This window comes from Rhinolophus sinicus, linkage group LG03, assembly GCF_036562045.2.
Source record: "Rhinolophus sinicus isolate RSC01 linkage group LG03, ASM3656204v1, whole genome shotgun sequence".
NCBI classification, from domain to species: Eukaryota; Metazoa; Chordata; class Mammalia; order Chiroptera; family Rhinolophidae; genus Rhinolophus; species Rhinolophus sinicus.
Genome location: NC_133753.1, coordinates 102047047 through 102064712, shown reverse-complemented (window position 1 = coordinate 102064712; position 17666 = coordinate 102047047). Strand labels below are relative to the sequence as shown.

Genomic DNA, 17666 nt, shown 5'->3' with positions numbered 1-17666 from the left:
ACTTGTCAAAAACAAACTGACCTTAGATATATGGATTTCTTTCTGCACCCTCCATCCTATTCCAGATCTATATTTCTAGTCCTATGCCTGTATCACACTATCTTAATTACTGTAGCTTTGTAGTAAGTTTTGAAATTGGGAAGTGTGAATCCTCCAACTTTGTTCTTCTTTGATTGTTTTGACAATTCGTGTCCCTTGAATTTCCACATGAATTTTAGTATAAGCTTGTCTATTTCTGCAAAAAGGCAGGTGACATTTTTAAAAGGATTACATTGAATCTGTAGATCATTAGGGGAGTATTGCTATGTTAACAATATTAAATCTTCTGGCTCATGAACATGGGATATCTTTCCTTTATTTAGGTCTTCCTTCATTTCTTTCAACAATGTTTTATAATTTTAGTGTACAAGTCTTGCACATCTTTGGTTAAATCTATTCCTAAGTATTTAATTCTCTTTGAGTATTATAAATGGAAATTATACTTTTAATTTTATTTTTGGATTTTTCATGGCTAGTGTATAGAAATACAACTGAGTTTTACAATATCGATCTTGTATCCCACATGTCATCAACCAACAGAGATAGTTTTACCACTTCTTTGCCAATCTGGATACATTTTATTTCTTTGTCTTACCTTACTGCCCACTTTAAAACACCTGATAAAATCTTGAATAGAAGTGGTAAGAGCAGACATCCTTATTTTGTTCCTGATTTTAGGGGTACATTTTTCAGTCTTTCACTGTCAAGTGTGATGTTAGCTGTGAATTTTTTAAAGATGCCCTTTTCAGACTGAGAAATTTCTTAATTTCTCCTTCATTTTTGATGGTTGTACCAAATACAGAATTCTTGGCTGGCTGTTCTTTTTCTCCTTTCATCACTTATAATGTCATCCCACTGCCTTCTAGCCTCCATGTTTGCTTGTTTTTTAATGAGAAATCATCTGTTCATCTCATTGAGGAACCCCTGTTGCTGTCTCTTGTTGCTTTCTCTCTTTGTCTTTGTGATTATGATGTGTCTAGATGAAGATCTCTTTGAATTTGTCATACTTGGAGTTTGTTGAGTTTCTTGGATGTGTAGATGAATGCTTTTTCATCAAATTTGGCATGTTTTCGGCTACTACTTCTTCAAATATCTCAATTGACCTATCTTCAAGTTTGCTCATTCTTTTTTCTGCCTGTTCAAATCTGTTGTTGAGCCCCTCCAGCAATTTTTGTTTGTTTGTTTGAATTATTATACTTTTCAATTCCATAATTTTCTTTTTAGTTCCTTTTTATAATTTCTATCTATTGATTATCTCTATGTGAGATTCCATTTTCATACTTTCCTTTTATTCTTTAGATACGGTTTCCTTTAGTTCTTTGAACATATTTAAAATAGCTGATTTAAAGTATTTGTCTAGTAATTCCAGCTTCTGGGCTTCTTCAGGGACAATTTCTATTAATTGCTGCTTTTCCCCTGTGCATACGGGATCATAGTTTCTTGTTTCTTTGCATGTTTCATATTTTTTGTTGAAAACAGGACATGTGAAATAAGCTAATGTGGCAACTCTGGACATCAGATTCTGCCACCTCACAGGGTTTGCTGGTGGTGCTGCTTGTGGCAGTGGTTATTTGTTTAGTGACTTTCTTGAACTCATTCTGCCGAGGCTATATTCTATGTCATGATGACCACTGAAGTCTTGGATCGGTTAACTTAATGGTCAGCTAATGATTAGACAGAGATTTTCTTAACCTCCTGGAATCAATAAATCTCCCATTCTTTGCCAAGGGACTCTGTATGCGTGTCGGGGCATGCCTTCAACACTCAGCCAAGCAATTTATAACTCTGCCTCAACTTTCATGTCACACTTGAACAGAGCTTCAAGGTCAGTCAGAGGTGGCAGATTATTGCCTTCTCAAGTCTTTTCTGAACATGCCTACAGCCAACACCTGTGCATGGATTACAGGACGATGTCAGAGCTTTTATAAACCCCCTATGGACATCTTATTCCTCAGCCTTTCCTTTTAAGCTTTATGTTCTATAATTTACCCCAACTGTTATTCATTGCCTCAGGCAGCTGTGATATTAGAATATTCAACAAATATCCCCAGGGAGATGCTTTTAGCACTGGGACAGTTTAAGGTCAAAAAAGGAACACATTTTCCAAGGGCGGTCTTCGTGGGAACCACTGGCTAGGTTAGATAATGACTATTCTGCGTGATCTGGCTGCCAGCTCCCCAACTGCATCATCTCCCCCCTCTGCCTCACGCACTGTTCTCCAGCTCCTCTGCCATTCTTGCAGTTTCTTGGACAAGATTGTTCCTGCCTTGGGGTCCTTGCACACACTGTTTTCTCTGCCTGAAAACTATTTCCCATGATCTCTGCTTGGCTGGTTTTATCACTTCTCTAATATAACCTCCTTCTCACTCAACCCCCACTTCCAACACTCACTAGCCTCATTTTTTTCAATAGTACTTATCACATTCTAGCATCACATTGTGTACTTGCTACTGTCTGATTTCCCTACTGGAACCTAAGTTCTATGAAGATGGACTCTGATTTATATTGTTTCCCTAGGTCCTAAAAACAGTGCCTGGATCTGCTACTAAATACTTGCTTAAAAATGAAGTAGTCTCGGGGGTGGCCAGTTAGCTCAGTTGGTTAGAGTGTGGTGCTAATAACACCAAGGTTGCCGGTTCGATCCCTGCATGGGCTGTGACCTCCTTAAAAAACCAAAAAAAAAAATGAAGTAGTCTCTTATGATGGATTTATAGTCTGTCAGCTTACCTAAACTGGACTACGCTACCCAGAATTCCTTTCCTTGTGTAGCTCCAAATCAGCATGAGACACTTTGCCTAAGAACCAGCAGGCAGCCATGAAGAAGCGGCTGTGCTCCCTTATGCCCAGGAAGTCAGTGCAAGGCACCAGGCACAGCTGCAGCTCACGCACATTGTCACTCATCTGCTGGGTCATCTGGTTGTTAGGGATCAGCAGCCAGGCCCCCAGCTTCTCCAGCTCTAGCTTCTCCAACTGCTGGGCAAGATGCATACTTAGCTCTGTGACAAAGAACACCAGTCCTCTGCATGATGTCCTCTTTATCAAAGTTGGAGGAATGGAGTCAGGAGAAATCGACACGGGTCCCAGTCCATTCTTATGGGTTCCAGCTCACCCTCTAAGGTTAGAGCTTTTTCTTGCTCCCCTCACGTCACATCCTTCTTTTCTTCCCAACTGCCTTCTTATGGACTTCAAGATCCACTACCAGACACAGAGACTTCCCATAGACAGGGTAACAGGCTCCCACAGCTGTGCAAGATCAAAACTTGATAAAAGATCCCTTATTACACATGATATATTTCCAAGTGGTTCTGCTTCACTGATTAAACCTACTGATACATCCCTTCTGTTCCTGTAACTTCAACCATTCTCTATTAGTTTATCCCCGTCTGTTTTTAAACTTCAAATATATATATATGTCCCTACTTGACTTCACACACACCTCCAACCATGGCCTCCTCCTCCCTTTTCCAAACTTCTTGAAAGACTTGTCTTCACAGACTTCCTCAACTCACAAATTCCTCTAGCTCTTAGTAGGTCAATAACAATCTCCATTTGCAAAATCCAAAGAATACTTTTTTTGTTTTTCAGTGCCCATCTAACTAGAGCTTGGTATTCCATAATATTTTCCGCAACTCACACTCTGATCTGCATGCAACTATTCCCTTGGCCTCCATAGCACAAGCTTTCCTGGTTTCCCTCCTTTCCTTCTTCATTTTCATTTCTTTGGTTGGCTTCTTCTCAACCTGTGTCTAAATGTTGGAGTCCTCAGGGCGGAAGAACACCCCCTCGGCCTTCTGCATTCTCTCCTTTGGTGGTCTCCTCCATCCCCATGCCTCCAATTACCTACCACCCAGACGCCAGCATAACTTCCATCTCTCTGACCTACCGATCTGCTTAGCAATGTCCACAGTGACCTCAGATTTAACAAGTCCCAAATCTACCCACAACAATTTCTGCAAATATGGTAACACCATCATGCTTTCCGTTGTGGCCAAAGCCAGAATCCTGAGAACAATCCTTGACTATGCTCCCTCTCAATCTAACCAATGACCAAAGTCCTGACAACTCAGTCTTTTAAATGTCTTTATCCACTTCTCTCTGTCTCTGTGGTCACCATCCTCTTCCTCCTACCTGACCCCTTGCCCTCCATCCCATTCTTCACAATGAGGCCTCCCTTTCATCCATCCGACTACCATTCAAATATTTATGGAGTCATGAGTATCTGCCAGAAGGATCCTTAAAAAGTGCATATGCAATCATGACATTCCTGTCTCACATCCTTGGAAGGTTTTCCATCGTCAAGATAAAACATAACACTCTCAAAGGGCCTCAAAGCCTTGTGCACCTGCCCTCTCTCTTCAGCCCCACCTTTTCTCTCCTTGGCTACTATACAGGCATGCCACACCCTTCCTGGAAGGAGCAGCGTCTTCTTCACCTTCTGGTCTTTGCACCTCTGTCTGGAATGTTCTTCTCAACCTCCTCTTCCAGCTTTCCTGTTCTTCCTTAAGATCTTGGCTTGAGCCTCCCTTCCTGCTGTCCCCAGACCAGGGTGGTTCCCTATTACTCCCCTCACAACACCCGCTCTTCTTTATGGCCGTATCATGCCTGTCATCACATGTTGAACATCCGTTCACCCACGAGACTCATGAAGGTGGAACCTGGTCCTGTCTTGTCCACCCACCATATGTGCCAGCAGGGCTGCTACAAGGCCTGCTCACAGCATGCAATTCATAAATGCCTGTTAAATTGAAAAGGTCTGAAAGCTATTTATGTAGGCCAACATCCTCATTTTACAAAACAAACAAACAAACAAAAACCCAAACAAATAACATTTGTAGCCCAGAGGGTTATTCCTATTTCCCAGGAGACCGGTTTTAGTTGTTTACGCAGGTCTTTCACCTTGGAACACTTAGGGAGACACTGAATGATAGATATGTCTACACACACACACACACACACTCCAAGATATACCTGCTACAAAACTCATAAATAGCAACCAACTATTCTGACCATGTCCCCACCTCCTCCTTGGGGATCATCACTAGACACCAGACACAATATACCAGACATCGATGCGACTGTGTCCCCAGATTGCTGCCCTAGAGGGATTTTGCTGCTAATCCATTCCCGCTCCGCTGGCCAGGCAAGGGCATAGTAAGATGGCATGGGTCATTCTATTCAAGGACTTTGGGAGTGAGGCTGGAGGATTTAAATTAGCTCCAAGAGGCAAACATCAATATTCATCATTGACCGGAGATTTATGGGGGATGTCGGAGGGGCTGAGGCCCTTGGATCGGGGCACTGCAGAGGATCCACGCATGCACCAAATGGGTTTTTTTTCAAACCAAATGAGCTATAAAGGTCCCTTTGGACCCAAACGGCTGTTTCTGCGAGGTTCCTGGGCAGGGATAGATCTGGGCAAAAGAGTGAGGAAGATGGTTTTGGTAGCTATGAATAAGCTGGAGCAAGGGCGGCCAGCCAGGAAGCAAAGACTTTCCCTCAGGCTTGTGGGAAAGATGCACAGGACAGCAGAGTGGGTGCGTGTGCGTATGTGTGATGCACCTGAGGAAAGCTGCAGGGGAAAGAGGAAAACCAGCTTGGAGGAAGAAATGAGACCACTGGGGGCCTCTACTCTTGTGGCATGGAAAAGAGTGACATCTTAGGGTTCTGAGCCTCTCAAAGGGCAGCTTGTGGCCGTCAGGAGGTCATGGGTACCTGCGTATGCCTCCCTCCCCCTCCCCATCCTTACCATCTGGTGATGTGGAAAAATGAGCACCTGCTCCCCATTTGCTAAAAAGTCTGTTCTGGTCTCTGAAGTTCATCAAGGAGGAACTAGAAACAAATGACCATCTTCACAGCACGTGACAGTTTACAAAATGCTTTTACGTCTATTATTCCATAATGGGGCAGTGTAGCTGGGTCAAATCCCAGTTCTGCAGCCAACCAGTTATGTGAACTAGAACAAACTATACTTCTCTGACCCTCAGTTTCCTCCTCACTCAGTTAGGGTTAGAGATCAGCTCTAACGGGCTCATGGGTTGGTGATTAAATGAGGCCCAGCCCAGCGTCTCACACCGGGAGGCCCCGCCCAGCGTCCCACCCTGGGAGGCACCCTGTACTGTTGCTGATAATCACTGTTGTTGCTTAGCCTTCGTAACAACTCTGCAACTAGGTGTTATCCCCATATTCCATTTGAGGAAACTGCGGCACAGAGAGGTTAAGTGACTCACTGGGAGTCTCACAGCTCCCAGTCACTGCAACGCCACTCTTTCCAGTGACCATGATCACATTACTGCTACAAAGGTTCCGAAGAGATTTATGGGACATGAGTGCAGGGCAGAGTTAAAGGTGGCCACATGTTTCCAGGGGCCACCAGGCTGGAGCCAGATGACAGGCCCAAAGCTGGCTTCCCAATACTGGCTGTGCCCTCCCAACAGGGGTGCTGCCCTGGGACCCCCTCCACCCCTACCACACAGGGGACAGAGCTGACTCTCAGTGTGGACAGGACAGAATGGCCACAGTTGCCCTGGCACCTGGAGGCAGGACTCGTCTCTGGGCTGATGGGAGCTCGGAATCGGGCTTGGAGGGCACAGACCCCAGCGGGCTGGCTCTGTGCTTTCGGGTCTGGGCTGCTGCAGTTGCAAACTCCAGCTTCCCTTAGCCCTGCCCCTCCCAGCTGCTGCTCTCCTTTCCTGTAAGCATGCTTTCTCCTAGAAGTTTCCCCTACCATCTGCTCTGAACCCTCATGTCTGCTTGCAGCCTTCTTCACCCGCTCAAGTTGCCGGTGCAGTTGCCATAGCTCATTACCAAATTTAAAGACCTCATCTCAGGATTCAGCACTCCTCCCGGAAGCTCTGCTCTCCCACACCTCGTCTGTCTCAATTCTCCTCCATTCCCCCAGCCCCTCATGAGCCCCTCTGCACCTACACAGCCCTCAAATGGGGGTGTTCCCCAGAGACCTGCTCTCGGTCCTGTCCACTGGTCACCCCCCAAATCCTCATTCCCGCCATCAGCTCTCCTCTTGGCTCCAGCCTATTTCTCTTTCTCTTTTCCTTTAATTTCAATCGTCCAGAAAAGTAAAGAAAACTAGAATGACACCAATGTACTCACTACCCAGCATTACTGAATCTTAACTTCGGCAGAGTTGAAAACTCCTTGCACACCCTTCAACTCCATTCTGTTCCCTCACTCCCCAGACGTTACCACTCTCCTGAATTTGGCCTTTATCATTCTCCTGCATGTTTTTGTTTGTGTGTTTGTTTAACATTTACTCATATGTGTGTATCCAAACCCACAGATGGTGTTTTTTCATGTTTTCAAATTGGGTATAAATGGTACCATTTCTGCTACTTGCTCTTTTCCCCTTAGGTCCTAACCAGAAGCTGAACTCCCACTTGCTTTTTTATTGTGTCCAACATTTCTAGTTCTGCAGAGCTATCCATGTTGACAGAATGTAAACCACTGATGGGTGTCTCACTGTACCAATTTATTTGGCTATCTTCACGTTGGTAGACACTTAGGTTATTTCCAACTTTTTACAATTCCAAACAGGTTATTCAGTGTTTCAGTGAATAGTCTAGTTTATACGTCCTTCTGCACATGTGCCTACAAGTGAAATTGCTGGGTTCAGGGTATGCATATTTTAAACTCTATTTCCACACGGATCTCCACAGTAGTGAAAATTACACTCTGAGCAGCAGGAAAGGAGAGCCCAGTATTTATGTTCTCAGACGTCTAGGCTTTGTCAGTCTAATGTGTGTGAACCGGTCTTTCACATATTTGTTGGTTATTCGCATTTTCTGTTCTATGAAATGCCTCCTTCTGTCTTTGCCCACTTTTCCATGGGGTTACCTGTGTCCCAGTGGAATAGACTTGTATTGGTTCTTTATATATTCGGATTAGTCATTCTTTGTCAGTTTCCTGCATCACAAATGTCTGGATCCGCCTGGGGTCTGTCTTTTTATTTACAGGGTCATCTTTTGTTGACAACGTTGACAATTTTGTTGATATTGCCCTTTATTTTTGTGCTTTTGGTGTTGTGTTTAAGAATTTCTTTTCCCTACTCTAAGATCATGAAGATTTTCCCTCATCTTTTCCTCTAAAAGTTTTAAAAGTTTTTGGTTTTCAGTCAGGTCTTTAATACACTTGGAATTTATTTTCAGTTAAGGTATAAGGTAAGATTCTAATTTTATTTTATTTTTTCCCTATGGAAAACCAGTTGCTTCAACATCATTTACTGAAGAATCCATCTCAGTTTGGATTCCCACAGAAGCAGACTCCAGAGACAAGGGTTCAAGAGCAAATCATTTATTTGGGAGGGGCCCCACTTTCAGCCCTGGAAGTGGGTCAGAAAGGTGTGATGGGAATTTCTCTGACTATCCCATAAGCACTTCTATGCATCTGAAAGGACATTTGTTCTCTTTATCTAGCATTCCAAAGGTTTTCGGGTTATCTGGTCCACTTTGATGCTGTAACCAAAAGTCTCCAGTGGCCCCAGATCTATCCCCCAGGAGTCCAGCTGGCACCTCACCAGAAACAGAAGACAATTTTGCTCCCGCCACAGGACGGCTTTAAAATCTCAGATGACAAACACACAGTCTGGGCCCAGCACTCCTCAGCTTCATTTCCCCTGTGCCTTACTCCCTTCCCAACCCATATGCCCAAACTCTCGCTGTTTCCAGAACCCAGCTCTCTTTCATGCCTCTGGACCTTTCCAACATGATGTTTTCTTCAGCGAATGTTTTCTCTTGCGCCCCCAGCTGTCAAACGTCTTCAAGTCACCACTCATGAGTCACCTCCTCTATAACTCACGAGTTATCCTCCCCACCCAAAAAGTGTCCTCACTTCCCTCCTGGTGCCCATAGCATCCCCCACACACCTCAGCAAGTACTCTCACGCTGACTGTTGATGAGTCTCTCCTCTCTGAAACTGTGGGTGTGGGGAGCAAAGCTGGGGTCTTCCCCACATCCTGGACTCCACACGGCGCCTGCCCTTGCTGCTGGTGCCCCACTGTGCGTGCTACAATCCTGGGGTGGTGTGTGTAAACCCACCAGGGTTGCCTTCCCATGAGGGGGACAGGTGCTCACAGAAATTTCTGTGGTCGGAAAGTGAGAGTCCCCCACCATATTACCAGAAGGCCGTCAGCCCCACAATGAGTGGCGAAGGCCGAGTAAACCCAGGGAATGTGCAGCCCACGATGCTACGTCTGCAGGACTGGGAGCAGAGGGGCTCTTGGCAGAGACCCTCAAGGAGTGAGTGGCTGGAAGTTGGCCAAGTGCAGCCCGCATGAGAGGAAACTGGGTTGAGGAGAGATCTGCTTGGCCGCCCCTCCGGATAAGGGCACCCCGGACACAAAGCTCCACCTGTCAGGCCCTCCACGCAAATCCTCTGCCCGGTTGTCCCAGGCCTGGCCCTGTGCCCACCGCCAGCAGCTGCTGCCCTCCCTCCCCTGGCAGCCTTTGGTCCTCTCCCGGGACAGCTGCACCACACCAGCAGGTGGGAGGTGGTTCATCATAAGCCTCCCAGCTCTGGCTCCTAATAGCAACCTTCAAATTGCTGGAGCCTCCCCAGGAGCCAGCAGCAGAGAGTGGCCCCATGGCACCTGGTGTCCCCGACTTGAGTGATAAGCAAAAGACTGGTGCTTTCAGCTGGCCAGTTGACCAGAGTCTCTCTTCAAGGCCCCCTGCATCCTCTCCGAGGTCCCTGGGCTCAGCTCCACACTGCAGCCATGCCCAGGACCCCTGCCCTCCCTCTGCAGAGCGCCTGGGCAGCCTGCAGGCAACCCAGACAGCAAGACAGGAAAGCAAACAAGCAGAGTGAATGCCTAAAGAGAAACACAAAGCACACTTTTATTTGTGCCTTATCATAAAAGCGATACCAACTCATTGTAGAAAATTATTTGTACATATACATGCAGGTATGTATAACTATATGTCTACATATACACGATGAATGTGTAATATAAATACAACTTGGGGCTGTGCCCTGGCACTTGGGGGCGGTTTCCCTGGAGAACAGTCAGTGACTTCATCTGCGTTTCCATGAGGAGCCGCGGCCACAAACCATGAGGACAAATAGACAGTGAGGTTGGCGACAAAACAAGCATTCAGGTATCCTGGGCCTGGCTGTCAGCAGAGAGATGTCAACTCAGTGAGTTGTGACAGGTGCATGGAGAGTGCCACCAAGAAACTTGAAGACAGCATTTCCTTTGCTATGCACACACGGAGGATGGTCTGGAACCCTGATGATTTTATTTGCTCTTGAATGTGAACTCCCTGGTGTGAAGGGTCCTTGACTTTGTGTCCTTGGTCCCTGGTGCAAAATAGGTGCTTAAGTGCTTCTGAATGCATTTTCTACATATTGCATTTCTCAGCATGCTCAGCGAAGAGTCAGATGCCCCAGCCCTAAGAAAAGCAGAAACCTTTACTAAATAATCCGATGGGAGAAGTGAGAGCCCAGCAGAAGCGTCGCCTCCACCTTCCGGATCATCTTTCCCACCAGGTGATGGAGTCGGGAATAATGCCCTCCCTGAGACAGGCTGGACAATTGCCGCAGCTAATGACAGCATGTATTTTTGATTCTTTAATGTCCCACCACCCAAAGGTAATATTTTTATTTCCTTCTTTTTCCTATGCTTTCTTTTTATCCTTATTTTACCAATAAACAAAATATTTTAAAAAATAAAAACAAAACAGGTGGTTAGACCATATTCCAGATAAACTTTTAAATGTCATTTCCCACCAAAGTTTAACAATTTCACATTATTAAAAATGATATAAATATAATTTTACATGATTGCATTACATTCCATCCTATGATGTATTCACTCATTCATTCATTCATTCATCAACTATTTATTTTATGCCTACTGTGTGCCAGGCATTTTTCAAACACTGGCTGTATCAGAAATTACTCGTCCACCTTCTGTTGAATGCGTAGGTGGTTTATAACTTCCCACTATTAAGCTAACACTGTGATAAACATCTTGGTATGTAAGAGGGCTTTGTCTATGTCAAGTTATTTTCTTAGGATAGATTCTTAGAAGTTAAATTACTGGGCCAAACAGTAACAATATTTTTAAGATTCTTGACATATTGTGCCAAACTGCTTTCACAAAAGTCACACCAGTTTGTACTTTCTTTATCAAGAGTGCCATCCTGACATTATTCAATTTTGTCACTAGAAAAAAATGTATAAATATCTCATTGGATCAATTTGTATTTTTTTTAGTTACGTTTATGAATTTTTTTCTTCCTTTATGAGTCAGCTATTCACAGCCAGTTATCTATGGGAGTCTGTATCTTACAGGTTTGTATTAGTTCTCTAAATAGAGTAAGATATTTACTCTACCAATTTTTAAAACATATTATCTCTTTTTAAATAATATCTACGATTTTATCCTTGTATTATTTTTAATTTTTAATAAAGATCATCAAAATCATACATAAATATAGTTTAAAAAGCAAGTGGTAGCACTACCAAAAAAGTGAAAAGATAACCAACGGACGGGGAGAAAATATTTGCAAATCATGTATTTGATCAGAGTCTAGTACCCAGAATACATAAAGAGCTCTTACAACTCAGCAACAAAAAGAAAAACAATCCAATTAAAAAATAGGTAGGGGTGGCTGGATAGCTCAGTTGGTTAGAGTGTGAGCTCTGAACAACAGGGTTGCTGGATTGATTCCCACATGGGCCAGTGAGCTGCACCCTCCACATCTAGATTGAAGACAACGAGCTGCCGGTGGAGCAGCCGGATGGCTCAGTTGGTTAGAGCGTGAGCTCTCAACCCCGGTTCAATTCCCCCATGGGATGGTGGGCTGCACCCTCTGCAACTAAAGATTGAAAACGGCGACCGGACTTGGAACTGAGCTGCGCCCTCCACAACTGGATTGAAGGACAACGACTTGGAGCTGATGGGCCCTGGAGAAACACAGTGTCCCCCAATATTCCCCAATAAATTTTATATTAAAAAAATAGGTAAAGGACACAAACATTTATCTAAAGAAAATATACAAGCCCAATAAGCACATGGAAAGATACTCAACATCATTAGTTACTAGAGAAATGAAAATCAAAACCACAATGAAATACCACTTCATACCCACTAGGATAATAATTTAACAAAAAGAACAGAAAATAACAGGCGCTGGCAAGGATGTGGAGGAATTGGAACCCTTGTACATTGCTGGTGGGAATGTAAAATGGTACAGCCACAGTGGAAAACAGTTTGGTAATTCCTCAAAGTGAAACACAGAATTACCATAGGACCCAGCAATTCCACCCCTAGGTGTTCCCCAAAAGAACTGAAAACAGGTGTTCTACAAACACGTGAACATGAATGTTCATAGCGTCATTCTTCCCAACAGCCAAAAAACGGAAGTAACCCACATGTTCTTCCATTCTTGAATGGATAAACAAAGGTGTCATGTCCATGCAGTGGAATATTATTCAGCCATAAAAAGGAATGAAATACTGCGATATGCTACAACATGGATGAACCTCAGAAACATCACACTAAGTGAAAGAAGCCAACACAAAAGGTCACATATTGTGTGATTCCATTCGTATAAAACTTCCAGAATAGGTAAATCCATAGAAAAGCAGGCTAGTGGTTGCCAGGAGCTGGGGAATGGGGGAAGGAGACAGAGGAATGGAGAGTGACTGCTTTATAGGTATGCGGTTCCCTTTGGCGGGGAAATGAAAACGTCCTGGAATTAGATAGAGGCAGTGGCTGCACAACATTGTGAATGTACTAAATGCCACTAAATTGTACACTTTAAAGTGATTAATGGTTAATTTTATGTTATGTGAATTTTACCTTAATAAAAAAATATATCAAGTAGTAAGGACAGCTTCCAATATGCAACCAGCAATCATTTGTTTCCCGTTCCACTCTCCTAACTCTACTTCCCAAAGGCAGTCTTGCTTTTTTACCTTCTAGTAGGTACTAATAAAGTTGCTATTTCTTACTAATATACTTACACTGTTATTTCTTCATTCACTAATTTTAAATATTCCTAATGACTCCCTATTAAGACAAATAAGATATAACTCCCTTAGCTATCCAACCACCTGTCCTTCCTCATCTTCTCAATGTGGTTATACAAATATTTCAGTTAAGTAATCAGTGTTTCCATTCTGACTGTATAAATGTCATTTGGCACAGAGACAAAGGGAAAACTATGATTACATTTTCCATTCTTGTTCAATTTTTTGTTTTTCTTGAAGTTATTTTTTCCTTTGTTATTTTACTTGCACAATTTTCTACATACATGTCCTGAACTTTTCCCAAGTACTCTATTGTGGAAGACATTCTGTGGGGTGCCATGTTTACAGAAGGCACCCCTCGGCACCCTTTGCTGCTCACCTGTACTGGATCCACTTTTCCCAAATATAATGCTTTCCTCTTCCTCTGTCTTCTGAAGTGCATTCTTTTGTTCTGCTTTCACACTTTCTTAGTCATTCGGCTGGGTATGAAATAATAGATTGAAAATCATTTTCCCCCAGAATGCTAAACCTAGCATCCAGTGCCAATCTTGAAAAGCTCAGTACCATCCAAGATTCATTCCTTTGCCTGATGCTTATTTTTTCTTTCTGGAAGCTTGTAGAATCTCCTCGTTAACCCTGGTGTTCTAAAATTTCATGATGCTGTTCCTTGGGGTGTCTTTTGTCATTTACTGTACTGGGCACTGGTGGTCTGCAGATGTGTTCTTTGTACAACTTCTTTAATTTCCTCACTTATGCTACTTCTATTTCTTTTTCTGGAATTCTAAACATTTTGATGTTGAATGTTCTGGATTGATTCCCCAGGTTGCGTATCTGTTCTCTGTACTTTTCAACTTGTCCTTTTGCTACTTTGTCAGGGTCTTGACTTCCTCTTCTATGACTTCATTTTCTAATGAAATTTTGAGTTCACTGCCCTTTTGAACTCCATGAAATAGTATTTGGAAGTTTTTGAAGTTTTCTCCTGAACTTGTATTGTCTTTGTTTCTTACAGGATCTTTTTCCTGATTGTTTATTTTATTTTGTCATGCAGAGGCTTGATACATCAGCTAATCCTTGGTTAGTTGTTTACATTAGTGGCAACGCTCTAAAAAGTTAATTGGAGGTTCAGTGGTGGAGCTCATCAACTGGCAAATTTCAGTTTTAGGAAGAATGGGGGGTGGGGGGATGGGGCCCAGCCCTCTCACTGGGCCTCCCAATCAGACTGTGGAGGGTTTTCTCTGAGGCCTTAGGTTTCTCCAGAGAAGCATCCTCTGATTGCCGCCTGGGAGGTGGATGTGCTTGGCACATCTGGATGGAGTGAAAGTTCCAGACTAACCCCCTTGTTTTCAGCACTGTGGTTCTCCACCCTCTGCCACACAGAGTTTTTGAGTTAGGAGCTAATCTGGGTCAGTTTCTCCAATTTGGTCCAGTTGCAGGATAAATGCCTGGCTGCTGGAATGGAGGAGTGTGAGGGTCCAGTTCTTACAGATTCATATCCTCTCCACCTAATTTCAGTCCTGCCTCCCCCCACCCCCAGCCCCACCAGGATGCCTCCAAGCTCAAGCTCACCTGGGCCCAGCAGAGTATATTTGCTCACCTCCTGTCAGCATCTCTTCAATTCTTTCCAAAATCTGTGGCAATATCTCCTTTGATAACCACTCCTCTCCCATTCATTGTCCCTTGTGGGTCTTTATCAGTCTGATTTATTTATTATTGTAGCAAATCTAGGAAGATGAAGATGGGTAGCCAATTTGCTACTTTAGCTGAACTCCTTTCTTGTGCTTGGACATATGAAGCCTGTTAAGGGTTGCATTATGTCCCCCAAAAAAGATACGTTGAAGTCCCAAACCCTGGCCCTTCAGAATGTGACCTTATTTGGAAACAGGGTTCTTGCAGATGAAATTGAGATGAAGTCATCCTGGAGTGGGGTAAGCCCCTTAATCCAATATGACTGGTGTCCTTATAAGAAGAGAGAGACAGAGACACACAAGGAGAACCCCATGTGAAGACGGAGACAGAGGTTGGAATGATGTGCCGACAAGCCAAGAAACACCAAAGATTGCCAGCAAACACCAGAAGCTAGAAGAGGCAAGAAAGGATTCTTTCCTGTAGGTTTCAGAGGGAAACTTGCCGTCTGCTTGATTTTGGACTTCTAGCCTCCTAAACAGGGAGAATAAATGTATGTGGTTTTAAGCCACTGGATTTCTGATCCTTTATTACACCAGCCCCAGGAAACTAATACAGAAACCTTAACTTTTTGTGATCACAGAAGTCAGCGTTTTTCTCACTTGATATTTTTGACTGCTTTAAAATTCAGAGGTCCTCCCCTACCCCCAAATGCTTCCTTCTATCTTCTTGAAGGATTGTTTTTTAAAATGGTTTAATTCCCCCTCCCCCAAATTTAACTTTTTAATCTATCTGGAATTTATCTAGGCATCCTCACAGACAGCTAACCAAATGACCCTCACCTAACTCATCAAATAATCTTTCCAACCATATTGCCTTGTGAAGTCACCTCTATCATATAATTAATTTATGTATGTATACAGGTAAGTTTCTGGGTTATTTGTTCTCTTCTACTGATCTGTTTATTCTTAAGGCATTAATTCAGTCACTGTTTTATTTATTTATTTATTTATTTATTTATTTATTTTTAAAGATTTTATTGGGGAAGGGGAACAAGACTTTATTGGGGAACAGTGTTTACTTCTGGGACTTTTTTCCAAGTCAAGTTGTTGTCCTTTCAATCTTAGTTGTGGAGGGTGCCGTTCAGCTTCAAGTTGTTGTCCTTTCAGTCTTAGTTGTGGAGGGCGCAGCTCAGCTCCAGGTTCAGTTGCCATTGTTAGTTGCTGGGGGCGCAGCCCACCATCCCTTGCGGGAGTCAAGGAGTCAAACTGGCAACCTTGTGGTTGAGAGTCCACTGGCCCATGTGGGAATCGAACTGGCAGCCTTCGGCGTTAGGAGCACGGAGCTCCAACCTCCTGAGCCACTAGGCTGCCCTCAGTCACTGTTTTAATCATTAAAATGTGTTTCAGTATTTAGCAAGGCAAGTTTCTCCTCGCTGCAATCTTTTTCACAGTTTTGAAGTTATTCTCGCTCATTTATTCTTCCAGGTAAGTTTTAGCAAAACTTAAGTTCCAAAATAAATCCTACTGAGGTTTTGGGTTAAATGGGATAAGTATAAATTACACTAGGAAGAACTGACAATCTCTACAAATTCCATAGTTTCCGCTGGAAACAAAGTACATCTGTCCATTAATTCATCTGCTTTATATCTCTCACTTGAGTTTTATAATTTTCATCAGGATCCCTCTATCTAAAATACCCCCCCCCCCCCAAGCCACTCTATTTTGCATTTATAATATTTATCCTTTTGGGCAGCCAGTTGGCTCAATTGGTTAGAACGCAATGCTTATAACACCAAGGTCACTGGTTCGATTCCCACATGGGCCAGTGAGCTGCACCCTCCACAACTAGATTGAAAACAACGATTTGACTTGGAGCTGATGGGTCCTGGAAAAACACACTGTTCCCCAATATAAATAAATAAATAAATAAATAAATAAATAAATAAATATTTATCCTTTTAATAAGAATAAGAAAGCAGTTAATATTTAGGGGGTCACTAGGTGCCAGGCATTGTTCTAAGTCCTTTTATAAGCATCATCTCACTCAATTCTTGCAACATATGAGTCAGTACCTATTATTTCCACTTACACATGAAAAAAACTGAGGCACAGAGGAATAATTAGTGCAAAGTCAGAGCAGAAGAACCAGGTTTCAAACCCAGGCAATTTTACTCTGGTGCCCACGGTTTTATCTAAAATCAGCATTTTTACTAGTCAGCTGTAAAAAGGAATGAGGAAGTCTTTTTTATACGCTGATATAAAAAACATTACCAAGATATTCGTGAAGTGAAAAAGCAAGATTTTGAACTATCATTTGTATGACAAGTGGGGAAGAGGGTAATAGCCCAATATTCACACTTACTTGTATATAAAAAAATATTTGCAGGGGCACAACAAGAAATTAGTCAATGGGTGGTTGTTTCTCTTGGAGTTGCGTAGGAACTAGGCTGTAGGAGTGGAAGGGAGCCTTTTCACTTTTTTTGTTTAAAACCAAGTAAATATATTGCCTATTCAAAAATTAAGTAAATTAAAATTTTTTAAATTAAAAATGAAATACAAAGATGGTACTCAGTAAATATGTTTTGAGTGAACGGAGATTTCATAGATTCTTATAAAGATATATTATGGTCTTGCTGCTTTCGATGAATAGGATCTGTTTTCTATTACACTTTCAAGCTGGTTGCTGATATATAAGAAAATATATTATTGATATTTACATATTTCGCTCCCAGCACTTTTATTCCTTAAAGTGACCTAGCTTATGACTTCAAGACTCTTCCGTTGAGTCTCCTGGGTTTTCAGTGAATAGAGCAGGTTCTATCATTGTGTTTAGGCAGGTCGGGAATGAAAATGGGGAATGGTGAGGGCTGTGGTGAAGGAAAGAGTGCATTCTCCATATAAAGACATTAAGTTCCAAATTTTAAAAAACACTGCACGGGCCAAGCAAAACAAGCCCACAAAATAATCCAGGCCTCAGGGCCTCTGCTTGCAGTATTCTCTGTTCACTCATACTTT

The 17666-nt window shown here is 42.9% G+C and overlaps 1 protein-coding gene and 1 long non-coding RNA gene across 5 annotated transcripts in view; both read right to left on the bottom strand.

Annotated features, from left to right (window-relative positions):
- Positions 1-17666, bottom strand: part of HIP1 (huntingtin interacting protein 1) — a 142968-nt gene that overhangs the window by 101694 nt on the left and 23608 nt on the right. The gene's annotated exons all lie outside the window — the stretch shown is intronic.
- Positions 9861-14586, bottom strand: LOC141570653 (uncharacterized). The gene is made up of 2 exons (XR_012494920.1): positions 13406-14586; positions 9861-10439 (listed from the first exon to the last, which is right to left on the bottom strand). It is a non-coding gene; the product is annotated as an uncharacterized LOC141570653 (long non-coding RNA).